General features: G+C 46.0%; 1 protein-coding gene across 1 annotated transcript in view; it reads right to left on the reverse strand.

The window, feature by feature from the left end:
* The window catches only part of MOB3B (MOB kinase activator 3B), a 208,847-nt gene extending 192,389 nt beyond the window's left edge, over nucleotides 1–16,458 (reverse strand). Inside the window, exon 1 of the mRNA XM_056520891.1 lies at nucleotides 16,433–16,458. The gene's annotated coding sequence lies outside the window, so the exon portion shown is untranslated. The remainder of the gene's footprint in view (nucleotides 1–16,432) is intronic.
* Nucleotides 16,459–16,754: the final 296 nt, after the last annotated feature.

Consider the following 16,754-nt stretch of genomic DNA (forward strand, 5'->3'; position numbering starts at 1 on the left):
TGGAGGATGTCTGCAACCAACCACAAGGACCAACATATATCATCTGTCCCCGATGAATGGGTGTGTGGATGGGAACATAGAGAAGTACAGAAACACAACATAAACATAAATGCACTGGTGTGGTGGATGTAACAATGACATTAGCTAACCCTCAAAACTGATGTAAAATTGAGACATTAGCCAGTATATCCTTATATGAAGGACATACCTCCTGCATCACTTGAGAAACCTTGGCGTGGTATGCGGGCTCAGGTATGTCCTTCATATAAGGATATACTGTCACCCATTCATTTGGAAGAGCCACATCTCATCTTTGTATAGCACCATACACCTTGTCTGTGAAGTTTGAATAAATCGTCTTTTTTGTCTCTACTAGAACGGTGAGTGCAATTTCATGATTTTTCTATTCTTGGATTTACCTGAACTATGCTCCTCTGAATACGCACCCCGCACTTAATGAATTGCGACCGCTTTTCCCATTGTGTATCTTGCTGATTGAGACTCCTCCGGGTTGGAGTGTTGACTCCTGTGTCTGTGTACAATAATGGGTTAACTCACTTTCTGCTGTAGTTTCTGCTGTAGTCTGAACTGACAGGAGGAGCTGTGCAGAGCAGGGATTTTGTCTCTGTATAGGTGCTAGTGCAGAGCTGGGATATGTCCCTGCTCTCTCTCTACTCCCCTACCCTCCCCCTCCTCTCAGTCTCCATTGCTGAGCTGTGCAGATCAATTACCACTCATTATACTACATACCATAGGAAGAGGGCACTTTTAGGAAGAGAATCAAAAAGGGCAGGGGCGCAAGCCCCCTTTCTAGTCAATGTGTGCACTATTGATGAGCGGCATAGGCCATATTCGATTTGCAAATATATTCGTCCTATATTCGCGAATTTTGCATATTCGATCACTTTTTTCATGTGAAATCAATAATGAAATTTGCAAAATGCGCATGCGCGATTATATCTTTCAACTAACTACTTTCCTATTGGTTGCTAACCTCTGATAACTGTATTTGCATCCTTCTCATTGTCCCACAAGCTAAAAGAAGGGAGGGATCAGTGTCCTCTGGAAGTGCCGATATTTGCAAATTTTCATATATTTTCCTTCTTAGGACCACAAGCTGGAAGCTGGAAGGAAAACATACGAAAATTCGCGAATATCCCTTTTTATTTACACAGTACACATCATTGTGATGTGTACTGTGAAAAAAACTAAACAAAAAAAAAAACAAATATTCGTCATAAGGAATATATTTTGCTGAATTCTAAATATAAATGCCAATATTCCTGATAAAAATTCGCTATTCGAATATTAACACTCAACACTAGTATGCACGTCCCTGGTCTCCCTAATCCCACTTAGACTACTTACGAATACCTGCAGTATATATAACGTCCAAATGTCAGGGATCAGTATTAAAAACTACTGTGACACTGGGCCTATGTTTTCGGATAATAGTGTATAGATTTGCCTTATGCAAAGAATAAAACTACTATAAACCTACAAGACAGAAAAAAGGTGTATTTTAAATATAAAGAAGGTACTCACAAAAGTGACCTAAGTATAACAGGTACACTGTAAACCAAAAGGTTACTTACTACCTGTAAGAAATGTGTAAGAGGAGAATAGTTTGCACGCGGCCCAGATGCTATAAATTTCAAAAGTAAGGTGCTTGTGCAACAAAAATACATCAGCAAGGGAACATTGACACTGGGAGACTGAGTGCCCACCCCAACAGCAACATTTTAATCTCCCCCAGGAAGAAGGTCAATACTGAAATGTTGCCATTGGGGCTGGTGCTCAGTTTGATCTCTCGGTGTCACAGCATCCAAAGCTGGCCCCTGCTTCACTTCTCACTGTGCTATCCCTACAACAGCCGCAGAAGACACTTGTTATATACTTCAAACTATCACAGTAAGCCCCCCCCCTCATGGAAAAGATGCCAGTTATAACTTTAAAAGCAGCTGTAAGCAGGAGTGCGGGGGTGGGGGGTGATGATTATGCAAAATAAATGTGTAATTTTTAATACTAGTAGCTGGCACCCCTGTAAGCCCTAGGTGCAGGCCTCCAGGGCCTAATAGTAAGCACTGCCTTGTGTTTTGATCCATTCATAAAAAGTTAAATGGTCACTCTCATTAAAACAAATTTTTGCTATTGTACTCCTTATGGTAAATGAAAAATATTTCTAATATACTTTAAAAAAAAAAAAAAAAATTATATGTTTTATTTGTGCTTAAAAAAGCTCAAGAGCACATTTTCCCCCATCTCATACACAGACTTTGGACCAAAGTCCAAACACAGGAAGTGGCGCCTGGAGTGCTGAGGGGGGTGGGGGTGGGTGTCCAACCAACAGCATATGGCAGTTATGTGTGAGAGGAGCTATGATTGGACGAGGCTGGACACCCCCCCCCCCCCCTCAGCACTCCAGGCGGCATTTCCTGTGTTTAGACTTTGGTCCAAAGTCTGTGTATAAGATGGGGGGAAATGTGCTCTTGAGCTTTTTTAAAGCACAAATAAAACATAGAAAACTTAATTTTTTTTAAACAAAGTATATTAGAAATATTTTTCATTTACCATAAGGAGTGCAATAGCAAAAATTTGTTTTAATGAGAGTGACCCTTTAAGTATAATAGTACTTTACAACATTATGTGCTGTTCTCTGTTTTTACAATAAGATATTTCCTATCATAACTAATTTCATGTGCAAAAGTAAAAAAGCTTAGCTTTACATTCATAAGCAAACGTAGAAAGGGATCAGTACACAATATTTGATGCCTTTTTGGGCTTTAATCTCTTGGGACATTTGTCTGAACAAGCTAATTCAAGCACATAGCATGTCGCATTAGCGGTGCTAAACTAATAACTGCTTTGGTAAAGACTACAACATTATGTTATATATAGTGTACACCTCCATCTCCAGAGAAAACAAGCAGGTTGGACAAGAGAGAGTAAAAATAATATTTCAGGCCTCCAGCTGCTCGGCTTGCTAGGTGGATAAAGTGTCTGTTGTCCATAGTCTAAGATGATGTTGATCCTAACCAAAACCTATTATGTGCTTCAGTGGCCTGGAACGATTGCGTTCTACATGCTGCAGTGTTTTGAGTCAATTACAGCCAGCCCTGGAATGGTACTCTTGCATGTGATGGCTGCTGCCTTCTCTACCGTTTAGTTCTGTCTTGCTGAGCAAGGAGATGAATATTGCTGCTTAAAGGGCCAATTGAATTTGTATAGCACAGATTCTATGTATTTATCAGTGGGTGAAGTCAGTGTGCAGCGTTGCCTTTCCACAACGTCTGTTACGATTCAGTTCTCCAATATTTCCAACTGCATTATCCTTGCTAAAATCTTACAAATCAATTTGTTATTTATATATATATATATATATATATATATATATATATATATATATAAACATGTCTACATATCACAGATGCTCTCACTGTCAGAATTAGTAACCCACAAAATGCTTTACAGAAAACGATAACACCATTGGACAGTGTAATGTATTCAAGGCTACATATAAAAACTACTTTAACCCTTTAAGGACATGGGACTACTTATTACAATTACTTTAACCAGTTGAGGATGTGGTCTGTATTCAGGGATTAGTGATTTCGTATTAAAAAATTTTATCCGCTCATTCCAAAACCTTTAATTTTTTTTTCTTTACACTTGACAAAGCTTTATGATGGGTTGTATTTTTTACGGGACAAGTTGTAGTTTTTATTGGCACATTCTTTATTGGCAATTCTGTAAATATTTTTTGCATTTTTGTCTTAAGTCTAAGGGTCAAGTATGATTACAGTGATACCACTGTCACGATTCGGCTTCCAGGTAGTGGATCCTCTGTGTCAGCGAGGGATAGGCGTGGACCGTGCTAGTGGACCGGTTCTAAGAGGCTACTGGTATTCACCAGAGCCCGCCGCAAAGCGGGATGGTCTTGCTGCGGCAGTAGCAACCAGGTCGTATCCACTAGCAACGGCTCTACCTCGCTGACTGCTGAGAAGGCGTGGGACAGAAGGACTAGGCAGAGGCAAGGTCAGACGTAGCAGAAGGTCGGGGGCAGGCGGCAAGGTTCGTAGTCAGGAAGGGTAGCAGAAGTTCAGGTACACAGGCTTTGGACAACACTAAACGCTTTCACTGGCACAAGGCAACAAGATCCGGCAAGGGAGTGCAAGGGAGGAGACTAGATATAGCCAGGGAACAGGTGGGAACCAATTAAGCTAATTGGGCCAGGCACCAATCATTGGTGCACTGGCCCTTTAAGTCTCAGAGAGCTGGCGCGCGCGCGCCCTAGAGAGCGGAGCCGCGCGCGCCAGCACATGACAGCAGGGGACCGGGACGGGTAAGTGACCTGGGATGCGATTCGCGAGCGGGCGCGTCCCGCTGTGCGAATCGCATCCCCAACGGCCAAGACAGTGCAGCGCTCCCGGTCAGCGGGACTGACCGGGGCGCTGCAGGGAGAAAGACGCCGTGAGCGCTCCGGGGAGGAGCGGGGACCCGGAGCGCTAGGCGTAACAGTACCCCCCCCCTTAGGTCTCCCCTTCTCTTTGTCCGGTAACTGCCTCCCCTGGGATGAGGACACCTGGAAAGAATGGAGGGTTTCCTCAACGGCAGGCAGTACAGCAGGAGTGGGAATGGGGAGGGAGGGCAGAGGGCGAGGCCTGGCACGGAGCAGTGTGACACCAGGACGGGGACCATGGGGAGGCACAGAGGCTTGCCTGACGGGACTGGGAGGGGGGGAGAGGCACTTCCTGTGGCAGGCAGAGTCCCAATTCCTGATCTCCCCGGTGGTCCAATCAATGGTGGGGGAATGAAGCCGGAGCCAAGGCAGACCGAGGAGGACCTCAGAGGTACAGTTGGGGAGAATGAAGAACTCAATCCTCTCAAGGTGGGGTCCAATAGACATGAGGAGGGGCTCTGTGCGGTAACGCACGGTGCAGTCCAATCTGGCTCCGTTGACCGCGGAAATGTAGAGCGGCTTGACGAGACGGGTCACCGGGATGCTGAATTTATTAACAAACGACTCCAAAATAAAATTTCCAGAGGCACCGGAGTCCAAGCAGGCCACGGCTGAGAGGGAGGAGTTGGCTGAAGAAGAAATCCGCACGGGTACCGTGAGACGTGGATGAGCAGACTTGGAACCAAGAGACGCCACACCCACGTGAGCTGGGTGCGTGCGTGCGTTTCCCTGGCGTGGAGGACGGATAGGGCAATCCACCAAGAAATGCTCGGTACTGGCACAGTAAAGACAGAGATTTTCTTCCCTACGGCGATTCCTCTCTTCCTGGGTCAGGCGAGACTTATCCACTTGCATGGCCTCCTCGGCGGGAGGCCCAGGCGTAGATTGCAACGGATACTGTGGGAGAGGTGCCCAGAAATCTAAGTCTTTTTCCTGGCGGAGCTCTTGGTGTCGCTCAGAAAAACGCATGTCAATGCGGGTAGCTAGATGGATGAGTTCTTGCAGATTGGCAGGAATCTCTCGTGCGGCCAGCACATCCTTGATGCGACTGGATAGGCCTTTTTTAAAGGTCGCGCAGAGAGCCTCGTTATTCCAGGATAATTCTGAAGCAAGAGTACGGAATTGTACGGCATACTCGCCAACGGAAGAATTACCCTGGACCAGGTTCAACAGGGCAGTCTCGGCAGAAGAAGCTCGGGCTGGCTCCTCGAAGACACTCCGGAGTTCAGTGAAGAAGGCCTGGACTGTGGTTGTGGCAGGATCATTGCGGTCCCAGAGCGGTGTGGCCCAAGACAAGGCCTTTCCTGAGAGAAGGCTTACTACGAACGCCACCTTAGACCGTTCTGAAGGAAACAAGTCCGACATCATCTCCATATGCAGGGAACACTGAGACAAAAATCCACGGCAGAGTCTGGAGTCCCCATCAAATTTGTCCGGCAGGGACAAGCGGAGGCTAGGAGCGGCCACTCGCTGCGGAGGAGGTGCAGGAGCTGGCGGAGGAGATGGTTGCTGCTGTAGCAGAGGCAGAAGTTGCTGTAACGTGGCGGTCAACTGCGACAGCTGCTGTCCTTGTTGGGCAATCTGCTGCGATTGCTGAGCGACCACCGTGGTAAGGTCAGCGAGACTTGGCAGCGGCACCTCAGCGGGATCCATGGCCGGATCTACTGTCACGATTCGGCTTCCAGGTAGTGGATCCTCTGTGTCAGCGAGGGATAGGCGTGGACCGTGCTAGTGGACCGGTTCTAAGAGGCTACTGGTATTCACCAGAGCCCGCCGCAAAGCGGGATGGTCTTGCTGCGGCAGTAGCAACCAGGTCGTATCCACTAGCAACGGCTCTACCTCGCTGACTGCTGAGAAGGCGTGGGACAGAAGGACTAGGCAGAGGCAAGGTCAGACGTAGCAGAAGGTCGGGGGCAGGCGGCAAGGTTCGTAGTCAGGAAGGGTAGCAGAAGTTCAGGTACACAGGCTTTGGACAACACTAAACGCTTTCACTGGCACAAGGCAACAAGATCCGGCAAGGGAGTGCAAGGGAGGAGACTAGATATAGCCAGGGAACAGGTGGGAACCAATTAAGCTAATTGGGCCAGGCACCAATCATTGGTGCACTGGCCCTTTAAGTCTCAGAGAGCTGGCGCGCGCGCGCCCTAGAGAGCGGAGCCGCGCGCGCCAGCACATGACAGCAGGGGACCGGGACGGGTAAGTGACCTGGGATGCGATTCGCGAGCGGGCGCGTCCCGCTGTGCGAATCGCATCCCCAACGGCCAAGACAGTGCAGCGCTCCCGGTCAGCGGGACTGACCGGGGCGCTGCAGGGAGAAAGACGCCGTGAGCGCTCCGGGGAGGAGCGGGGACCCGGAGCGCTAGGCGTAACAACCACATGTCCTAAGTGTTTTTTTCCCTGTTTTTTTGGTACTTTTGTCGAATAAAAACATTAACTGACTTAAAACCTTTTTTTTCTCTTTTGACAATATAGCCATATAAGGGCTTGTTTTTTGCTGGATAGGTTGTATTTTTTCAGCATCAGTTTGGTTACATTTACATTATCACCTGTCAGTGTAAAACTTATGAGAAGTCTTATAGGCAAGTCCCGATTGGGTTCGTTAGGCCCTCAGCTGCTAAGGAGACTCAATGTAATATGCGATCATATTGAGGGGCCCTAATAAGCTGACAGAGGAAGCCACCTCCATCTGACAATAACTGATTGGAGCCAGATACTGTTCTTTTTTCTCATTATTTTTTATATTCATATTGTGATATTTATTATTTTATTTTTTGTATGTTATTATATGCTTTACAGCAAGCACAGTGGACATAGACTGAGCTTTTAGCATTGGCTATTGTCTTCTATCTATTATTGTCACCTTTCACTGTAATCCTGTACAGTTCACTTACCATCAGCCTCTTCCTTAGCATCTCAGACAGAACAGGAAGTCTCAGCTAACTTTCAAAGGGGTTATCCAGGAATCGAAAAAAACAAGAGATTTCTTTCAAAGACCACTCCCTGTCTGTCTCCAGGTTGGGTGCGGTTCTACAGCTCAGTTCCATTAAAGTGAATGGAGCCAAGTTGTAATACCACACCCAAAGTGCAGACAGACAGGGATCAATATTTGAAAAAAATTAGGTCTGTTTTTCGATTCCTGGATAACCCCTTTAAAACTTGATTTAAACAATTGGTCATTTTTGGACACATTACCTTTAAACTGCTGGGATCAGAGCTATCTCCAGTCCTAGTGGTTACACAGGAGCATACATATTTGTATATAACAGTGATTTTGTGGGTACAGTGGCAGTACCCCTAAGATCATTGTGACATCCATAGTAACCATCACTTAGGGTATATGTGCCACAAAGCATAAAGGGATTAAAGGGCGGGTATAACTAAAGCCTGACCAATGTAGAATGAACTCATGTGTCTAAATTTTGCTGCAAAGTATTCGCATAAAGTGAGCATCCAATAGGTGATATGAAGTTAGACAACATTTATAAATGTGCCAAATTTATTAAACTGCATGAGCTACTGTCTTCAGACTGTCTTATTTACACTGTCCAAAGCCTGCCAAAAAAAGTAAGTGTTAATGTGCAAATATTGTTTTATCAGTGCATCACTTGATGTTGGTTTCGGCACAGGTCCACCAGCCGGATCTGGCAGCCGTAGGCTGCAAACATGATGTATGCAGCCTTAAAGGGTTTTTTGGGGACATTTTCAATGATGGCCTATCCCCAGTATAGGCTATCAATATCTGATTTGTGGGGGTCAACATCTCACACCTCTGATAATCAGCTGCTTGTGTCCTTGCACCAACCTGTCTGTCATCATCATAACAAGGTAAAAAAAAAAGTGGAATGTGACACAAATTACTGAAGCAAATCCACCAAAACCGTAACCTTTTAAAACTTGATGCGTACTTGTCACATCACAGAAAAAATAAGTGTTTTATATTTTACCCACTAGGTTATGCAGATTCTTTACATGTGTTTGATATTTGTCAAGCTCCTGTATTTGGATCACAAATCCCTTCATTCTGCTGGTTACTCATTCTGACATGAAGGGGTGTATCTGAGGCAAGCACTAAGCCCGCCATGCATTCACTTCCTCCCTGAGTCTGCTGTGCTGAGTCTCTTCATCCAATCACTACGGGCTGCTCTGTTTCCTCCTTCTTTGTGTTTTCAGACAGTGATCTGATAGACAGGACTGGAGTGAGCATGGAGGAGTGCTAGTCCTGCCCTCACTTCCTGGACTTTGCCCTGCCTGTTCTTTAGCTTGGACAAAGATTATGCCGCGACTGGACATGATTATGTTATGAATGGTATGGGGACCCCAAGTGGTCTTTTTTTTTTTATAAGCCATGACTTCTATAAAATGCAGATTACATATTTTATGAACTATGTTCCAAAGGTCAATGTTTTGCCAAGATGTACAACATATAAAAATTTCAGAATTCTGACAGTACCCATTTATCCTTTAATGACCATTATTAACCCCCCAAAGTACAACAAAGTGTTGCCAATGGTAACACAATCATCTTGGAAACCAGGTAGGGGCTAGGTGAATTGAAAGGGCCTGACACTATTTCTAGTTCCTAATAGCTGGCCCAATTCCCTGCCAAGCCAAATGCAGGACTAACTTTCTGGTAATAGTAAACCTATCTAGACTGTGGTAATGCTAACATACACTCCACAAGTAGTCTTTCAGAAAAACTGGCAATCATAAATTGATTGAAGATACCGCACTGAATGATGCTATACACTACAACACACTATGAAGTGGAATAGCTGGATGAATAAGACAAACTGCTTTAGGCTATGTTCACATCAGTGTTATGGAGCTGTGTTACACACACTGCAAGGAGATTGTGATACAATACCAACATATACCGACAGGTCCCGTTCACTTTAAATGGGGTCTGTTGGGGTTTCGTTGGGATGCACATTATTATGCAGGATTTTGGTGAACAAAAAGAATGGCATTTAAGTTAAGTCAGCTAATGGAGCTCCTAATATTGATATGAACACAGACTTTTCATGAAATATACTGGCAGGGAAGGAAATCAATTGAGACCCTAAATATTTCTTGTCCTTATATAGTTCCTAGTTAATCCCTTCCTAGAAAATAAGAGTGATCCTGCTCTGGAGCCTAATTAGAATGTTCTATTGTACATCTATGTCTCCAAATAGTACATATAGGGTATAGGCAAAAAGCAGTAGAGGCAATTTAGTAATACTAATATTCCATAGAAACAATGTTAAATGGGTCATTCAATACATTAAATACCAGGGTATATACCTCACTGCAAAGCCCATTTTCCTTTACAGTTGCAATTTGCCAAAATTGCTTGCCTCTATTCAAGCAGACTGCTTGAGATATACTAAGGGCACATTCCGTTCTATTATCTTCAGTGCTTGCCAGTTGCTATATCTACTCTCCCTTTCTAAATAGTAGAGATTGAACAATTTCATGCTTGCTCACAAAACCTTGATCAGCTCCAGGTATCAAGAAGCAGTTTCCCTACAAAAAATGTGACTCTCATATGCCACAGATGGGTTCTTTAGTTCTGTATACACTATGGAAAAAGGAGCTGAAATTGGCCAGGTCAGTGCTGGTAAAACATCATGTAATGTACTGAACTGGCTTAATGTAGAGATGATACAAGGTAAGTTAAGTAAAGTAAATGTAAGCAAATCTCCAGGGCCAGATGGATTGCACCCAAAAGTTCTTAGAGAGGTAAGTTCAGTAATATCTGTACCCCTGTTCATGATATTTAGAGATTCTCTGGTGTCTGGTATTGTGCCAAGGGACTGGCGCAAGGCGAATGTGGTGCCAATCTTCAAAAAGGGCTCTAGGTCTTCCCCGGGAAACTATAGACCGGTAAGTTTAACGTGCATTGTGGGTAAATTGTTTGAAGGACTTATAAGGGATTACATACAGGAATACATAGGGGATAATTGTATTATAAGTGATAGCCAGCATGGGTTTACTAAGGATAGAAGTTGTCAAACCAATCTAATTTGCTTTTATGAAGAGGTGAGTAGAAGCCTTGACAGAGGAATGGCTGTGGATATAGTGTTTCTGGATTTTGCTAAAGCGTTTGATACTGTCCCTTATAGACGTCTGACAGGTAAGTTAAGGTCTTTGGGTTTGGAAATTTTAGTTTGTAACTGGATTGAACACTGGTTCATGGATCGTACCCAGAGAGTGGTGGTCAATGATTCGTACTCTGATTGGTCCCCGGTTATTAGTGGTGTACCCCAAGGTTCTGTACTGGGCCCGCTGTTGTTTAATTTATTTATCAATGATATAGAGGATGGTATTAACAGCTCTGTTTCTATCTTTGCAGATGACACCAAGCTTTGTAGCACGGTACAGTCTATAGAGGATGTGCATAAGTTACAAGATGACTGTTACGCCGAGCGCTCCGGGTCCCCGTTCCTCCCCGGAGCGCTCGCCTCATCTTCGTTGTTGCAGCGCCCCGGTCAGATCCACTGACCGGGTGCGCTGCGGTCCCGCCTTCAGCCGGGATGCGATTCGCGAGGCGGATAGCGCCCGCTCGCGATGCGCACCCCGGCCCCCGTACCTGACTCGCTCTCCCTCGGTCCTGTCCCGGCGCGCGCGGCCCCGCTCCCTAGGGCGCGCGCGCGCCGGGTCTCTGCGATTTAAAGGGCCAGTGCACCAATGATGGTGCCTGGCCCAATCTTCCCAATTAGCTTAATTGGCTCCCACCTGTGCACTTCCCTATATCACCTCACTTCCCCTGCACTCCCTTGCCGGATCTTGTTGCACTTGTGCCTAGTGAAAGCGTTCCCTTGTCTGTTCCTAGTCCGTGTTCCTGACCTCCTGCCGTTGCCCCTGACTACGATCCTTGCCGCCTGCCCCCGACCTTCTGCTACGTCCGACCTTGCTTCTGCCTACTCCCTTGTACCGCGCCTATCTTCAGCATCTTCAGCAGTCAGAGAGGTGAGCCGTTGCTAGTGGATACGACCTGGTCACTACCGCCGCAGCAAGACCATCCCGCTTTGCGGCGGGCTCTGGTGAAAACCTGTAGTGGCTTAGAACCGGTCCACTAGCGCGGTCCTCGCCACCCCTCTCTGGCACAGAGGATCCACTACCTGCCAGCCGGCATCGTGACAGTAGATCCGGCCATGGATCCCGCTGAAGTTCCTCTGCCAGTTGTCGCTGACCTCACCACGGTGGCCGCCCAGCAAGCCCGACAGATCGCCCTTCTAACCCGTCAGCTGTCGGAAATGTCCACCATTTCGCACCAACTTCAGTCGCAACTTCTCCAGCAATCTTCTCCTCCGCCAGCTCCTGCACCTCCTCCGCAGCGAGTGGCCACTCCTAGCCTCCGCCTGTCCTTGCCGGACAAATTTAATGGGGACTCTAAGTATTGCCGTAGCTTTCTTTCGCAATGTTCCCAGCACTTGGAGATGATGTCGGACCAGTTTCCTACTGAAAGGTCTAAGGTGGCTTTCGTGTTCTGCCTTCTGTCTGGAAAAGCCCTGTCATGGGCCGCACCGCTCTGGGACCGCAATGACCCCGTCACTGCCTCTGTACACTCCTTCTTCTCGGAAATTCGAAGTGTCTTTGAGGAACCTGCCCGAGCTTCTTCAGCCGAGATTGCCCTGCTGAACCTGGCCCAGGGTGTTTCTTCCGTTGGCGAGTACGCCATTCAGTTCCGTGTTCTTGCTTATGAGTTGTCCTGGAATAGTGAGGTTCTCTGCGCGACCTTTAAAAAAGGCCTATCCAGCAACATTAAAGATGTTCTGGCCGCACGAGAGACTCCTGCTGACCTACATGAACTCATTCATCTAGCCACTCGCATTGACATGCGTTCTTCCGGATGGCGTCTGGAGCTCCGCCTGGATATGGACTTTGTTCGCACGAAGCGTTTTTTCTCCCCGGCTCCTCTCTCCTCTGGTCCTCTGCAATCTGTTCCTGTGCTTCCCGCCGCGGAGGCTATGCAAGTTGACCGGTCTCGCTTGACACCTCAAGAGAGGACACGACGCCGCATGGAGAATCTTTGCCTGTACTATGCCGGTACCGAACACTTCCTGAAGGATTGTCCTATCCGTCCTCCCCGCCTGGAAAGACGTACGCTGACTCCGCACAAAGGTGACACAGTTCTTGATGTCAACTCTGCTTCTCCACGCCTTACTGTGCCTGTGCGGATATCTGCCTCTACCTTCTCCTTCTCTACTATGCTCTTCTTGGATTCCGGATCTGCAGGAAAATTTTTTTTGGCCTCTCTCATCAACAGGTTCTACGTTCCTGTGACCAGTCTCGCCAGACCCCTCTACATCTATTGTTTTTACAATAAAAGATTGGACTGTCTCGTACGTTTCCACACAGAACCCCTCCTAATGTGCATCGGACCTCATCCCGGAAAAATTGAGTTTTTTTTCCTCAGGTTCTTTGGCCCCAAGAAGAGGGGGAGACCCAAGGGGGGGGGTACTGTTACGCCGAGCGCTCCGGGTCCCCGTTCCTCCCCGGAGCGCTCGCCTCATCTTCGTTGTTGCAGCGCCCCGGTCAGATCCACTGACCGGGTGCGCTGCGGTCCCGCCTTCAGCCGGGATGCGATTCGCGAGGCGGATAGCGCCCGCTCGCGATGCGCACCCCGGCCCCCGTACCTGACTCGCTCTCCCTCGGTCCTGTCCCGGCGCGCGCGGCCCCGCTCCCTAGGGCGCGCGCGCGCCGGGTCTCTGCGATTTAAAGGGCCAGTGCACCAATGATGGTGCCTGGCCCAATCTTCCCAATTAGCTTAATTGGCTCCCACCTGTGCACTTCCCTATATCACCTCACTTCCCCTGCACTCCCTTGCCGGATCTTGTTGCACTTGTGCCTAGTGAAAGTGTTCCCTTGTCTGTTCCTAGTCCGTGTTCCTGACCTCCTGCCGTTGCCCCTGACTACGATCCTTGCCGCCTGCCCCCGACCTTCTGCTACGTCCGACCTTGCTTCTGCCTACTCCCTTGTACCGCGCCTATCTTCAGCATCTTCAGCAGTCAGAGAGGTGAGCCGTTGCTAGTGGATACGACCTGGTCACTACCGCCGCAGCAAGACCATCCCGCTTTGCGGCGGGCTCTGGTGAAAACCTGTAGTGGCTTAGAACCGGTCCACTAGCGCGGTCCTCGCCACCCCTCTCTGGCACAGAGGATCCACTACCTGCCAGCCGGCATCGTGACAATGACTTGGATAGACTAAGTGTCTGGGCATCCACTTGGCAAATGAGGTTCAATGTGGATAAATGTAAAGTTATGCCTCTGGGTACAAATAACATGCATGCATCGTATGTCTTAGGGGGGATTAAACTGGCAGAGTCACTGGTAGAGAAGGATCTGGGTGTACTTGTAGATCACAGACTACAGAATAGCATGCAATGTCAGGCTGCTGCTTCCAAAGCCGGCAGGATATTGTCATGTATAAAAAGAGGCATGGACTCAAGGGACAGGGACATAATACTCCCCCTTTATAAAGCATTGGTACGGCCCCACCTGGAATATGCTGTTCAGTTTTGGGCACCTGTCCATAAAAGGGACACTGCGGAGTTGGAAAGGGTGCAGAGACGCACGACTAAACTAATATGGGGCATGGAACATCTTAGCTATGAGGAGCGATTAAAGGAGTTACAATTGTTTAGTCTTGAGAAGAGACGTTTAAGGGGGGATATGATAAACGTATATAAGTATATTAATGGCCCATACAAAAAATATGGAGAAAAACTGTTCCAGGTTAAACCCCCCCAAAGGACGAGGGGGCACTCCCTCCGTCTGGAGAAGAAAAAGTTTAGTCTCAAGGGGCGACACGCCTTCTTTTCCGTGAGGACTGTGAATTTATGGAACGGTCTACCTCAGGAACTGGTCACAGCAGGAACAATTAACAGCTTTAAAACAGGATTAGATACATTCATGGAACAAAATAACATTAATGCTTATGAAGAAATATAAAATCCCATCCCTTCCCCAATATCGCGCCACACCCCTACCCCTTAATTCCCTGGTTGAACTTGATGGACATATTTCTTTTTTCGACCGTACTAACTATGTAACTATGTAACTATGATGCTGTGGAGATGTGGTTCAGTGGATGATACTATTATTTATTTTTTGTTATGACAGACCTTTCAAATGATTTGGTACCTTCTCTATCACTGTGAGATTAGCACTAGTCAGAGCGGCTAGGCCTTGCAAACTACGCTACTTCTTTGTGTAATTGGGGCTCACAAAGGTCAGTGAGCTTAAGTGAATGGAAGACCTTACTGCTTCACTATGTGACACCAATGCCACCTTTTTTAGTCTTGGTACCCCAAGTCAGAGTTTTAGAACTTCTTGAAAGGGCATGCTTTCCTTATTGAGGATCTCTCTCAGCCCTCCTGAACACCTATTGCACATTTATGTTTTCTCATATTCAATGTAGATAGACCCTGTACAGCTTTCTACCTCTACTGGAGACACCCCTATTGAAGACATCCTCTTCTGCGTGCTCCTTCCCTTCTCCATCCCCCTTCTTACTTTCTTCTCCAGCTCTGAACTCTCTATCCACCCATTTTTCAAAATAAAGAATAAAAAAAATGATCGGAAGAAAAAATTATTAAATCAATAGTTATGCTGTGCCAAAAACACTAATAGTAGATGATCCACACTAGTATAACCACCTTAATAAGCAAACAATGTTAATTACATCAATAACTACTCAACAATTACAAAGAAAACTTTCCCACTCTTCTGACAAGTTTCCCTGCGATATCCTTCCATGGGTCTTAAAAAAAACAACACTAACTGAAGAAATGCAGCCAAAACTATAATATAAAATAGTCAGCAAAAACAACAACCACTGTTATTAAAATGCTGCAGTAGGGTGTATGTAATTGATGAACAAAGTACTACCGAACATGATATTGCGCGATTGGGTGGTACCACAAGTGTGTGCGTGTGACAATAAACGAATAAGTCAGCAAACTGATCGCTGTATCCCCAATACTTATGTGTCCCCAATAAATCCATTGTTGGAGGTGTCACAGCCATGCACTGTCAAGATGACACCAATGTAATATGCAGTAAACAGAGCTGGAAGCAGACAACTCCATACATTGTGGGGTGGCCTTGCCGGGATCCTGCAGCAGTAATTTGGTATTGGTATTATACAATGTACAGAGCTGACTGCTTCTGACACACTCTTCACCGTATATGTGGACTCTGGCAAACAGCTGATGAGCAGGGGTGCTGGGTGTCAGACCCCCATTTGTCACCTATTGATGGCCTATCTTGAGGCTACGCCATCAATGAAAAAGTCCTCGAAAGAAACATTTAAAAAGACCCTAGTATTTGTGTATGAGACTCGATGACTGCACGCATTGTGACTGATTAAATCTTATGTAAAGCCCTATCAGACATGTTGATTCTATATAACTAACCCTGTCTGAGAGCTACTTATTTAAGCTACATTTATTAAAAATAAATTGGATCAGTTAAATCACTGTGTTACTGAGCTATGTTATCTTTGTATCTAACAAAAGACTAGTGTTGAAAATGAAGAATTTAGAATGAAAAAAAATTGTATAGAAACGATCATTTAATTTATCGTATTGTCCGGGGAACCTTATTGTATGCAGAAATCTAGCTAATGTCTTCTTTTCCTTATTGTGCTGTAAAACGCTAGCTTGTAAACACTAAATTGGCACAGGATTTTTATGGGATTTTATTCATTCCTGTGGGTGGTGTGTGCTGTGTAAGAAAAGGCAGTAGAAGTGAAAAGGTTTGCTAATGTGCAAATGTAACATTTTTATCTCTTTGTATAACCTTTTTTTTGTTGTAAAAGAACGTTTAGTCGAACTCAGTCTAAAGAACATTGTTTTATCCATGTTAAATAGTACCTGTCATCAAAGCATATTTTCTAAACTTACTCAGATTATATTCCCTTTCTACTCCTTACACCCCTCCTGCCTTTAAAAAAAAATTCCGAGCTTTAAAAAGCTCTGTATCATACCTTTCCGTTTGCTCATATTGTGTGAGCTCCTGTCAGGAGAAAGTGGGTGTTCCCCAGCAGGCACAACGTCGCTAAAGTCTGCGAGAGCTGTGCCTCGTCATACCCTGCACTCACTTCCTGAGTTTGGTCTCCTGTAAGGCTGGAAAGAGACCAAACTGACTGTTTGACTTGTTTCAGGAAACAGAACAGAGCCACCTAGTGGCCATTTTTTCAATCACGTTAGAAACATATAAAGGATGAGAATTTTAACAGCAATTAAATAGCAAAGTGTATTATAATTACATAGGGAACCATATATTAACTCCTTGGGGACGGAGCCCAT

This window comes from Hyla sarda, chromosome 1, assembly GCF_029499605.1.
Source record: "Hyla sarda isolate aHylSar1 chromosome 1, aHylSar1.hap1, whole genome shotgun sequence".
NCBI lineage: Eukaryota > Metazoa > Chordata > Amphibia > Anura > Hylidae > Hyla > Hyla sarda.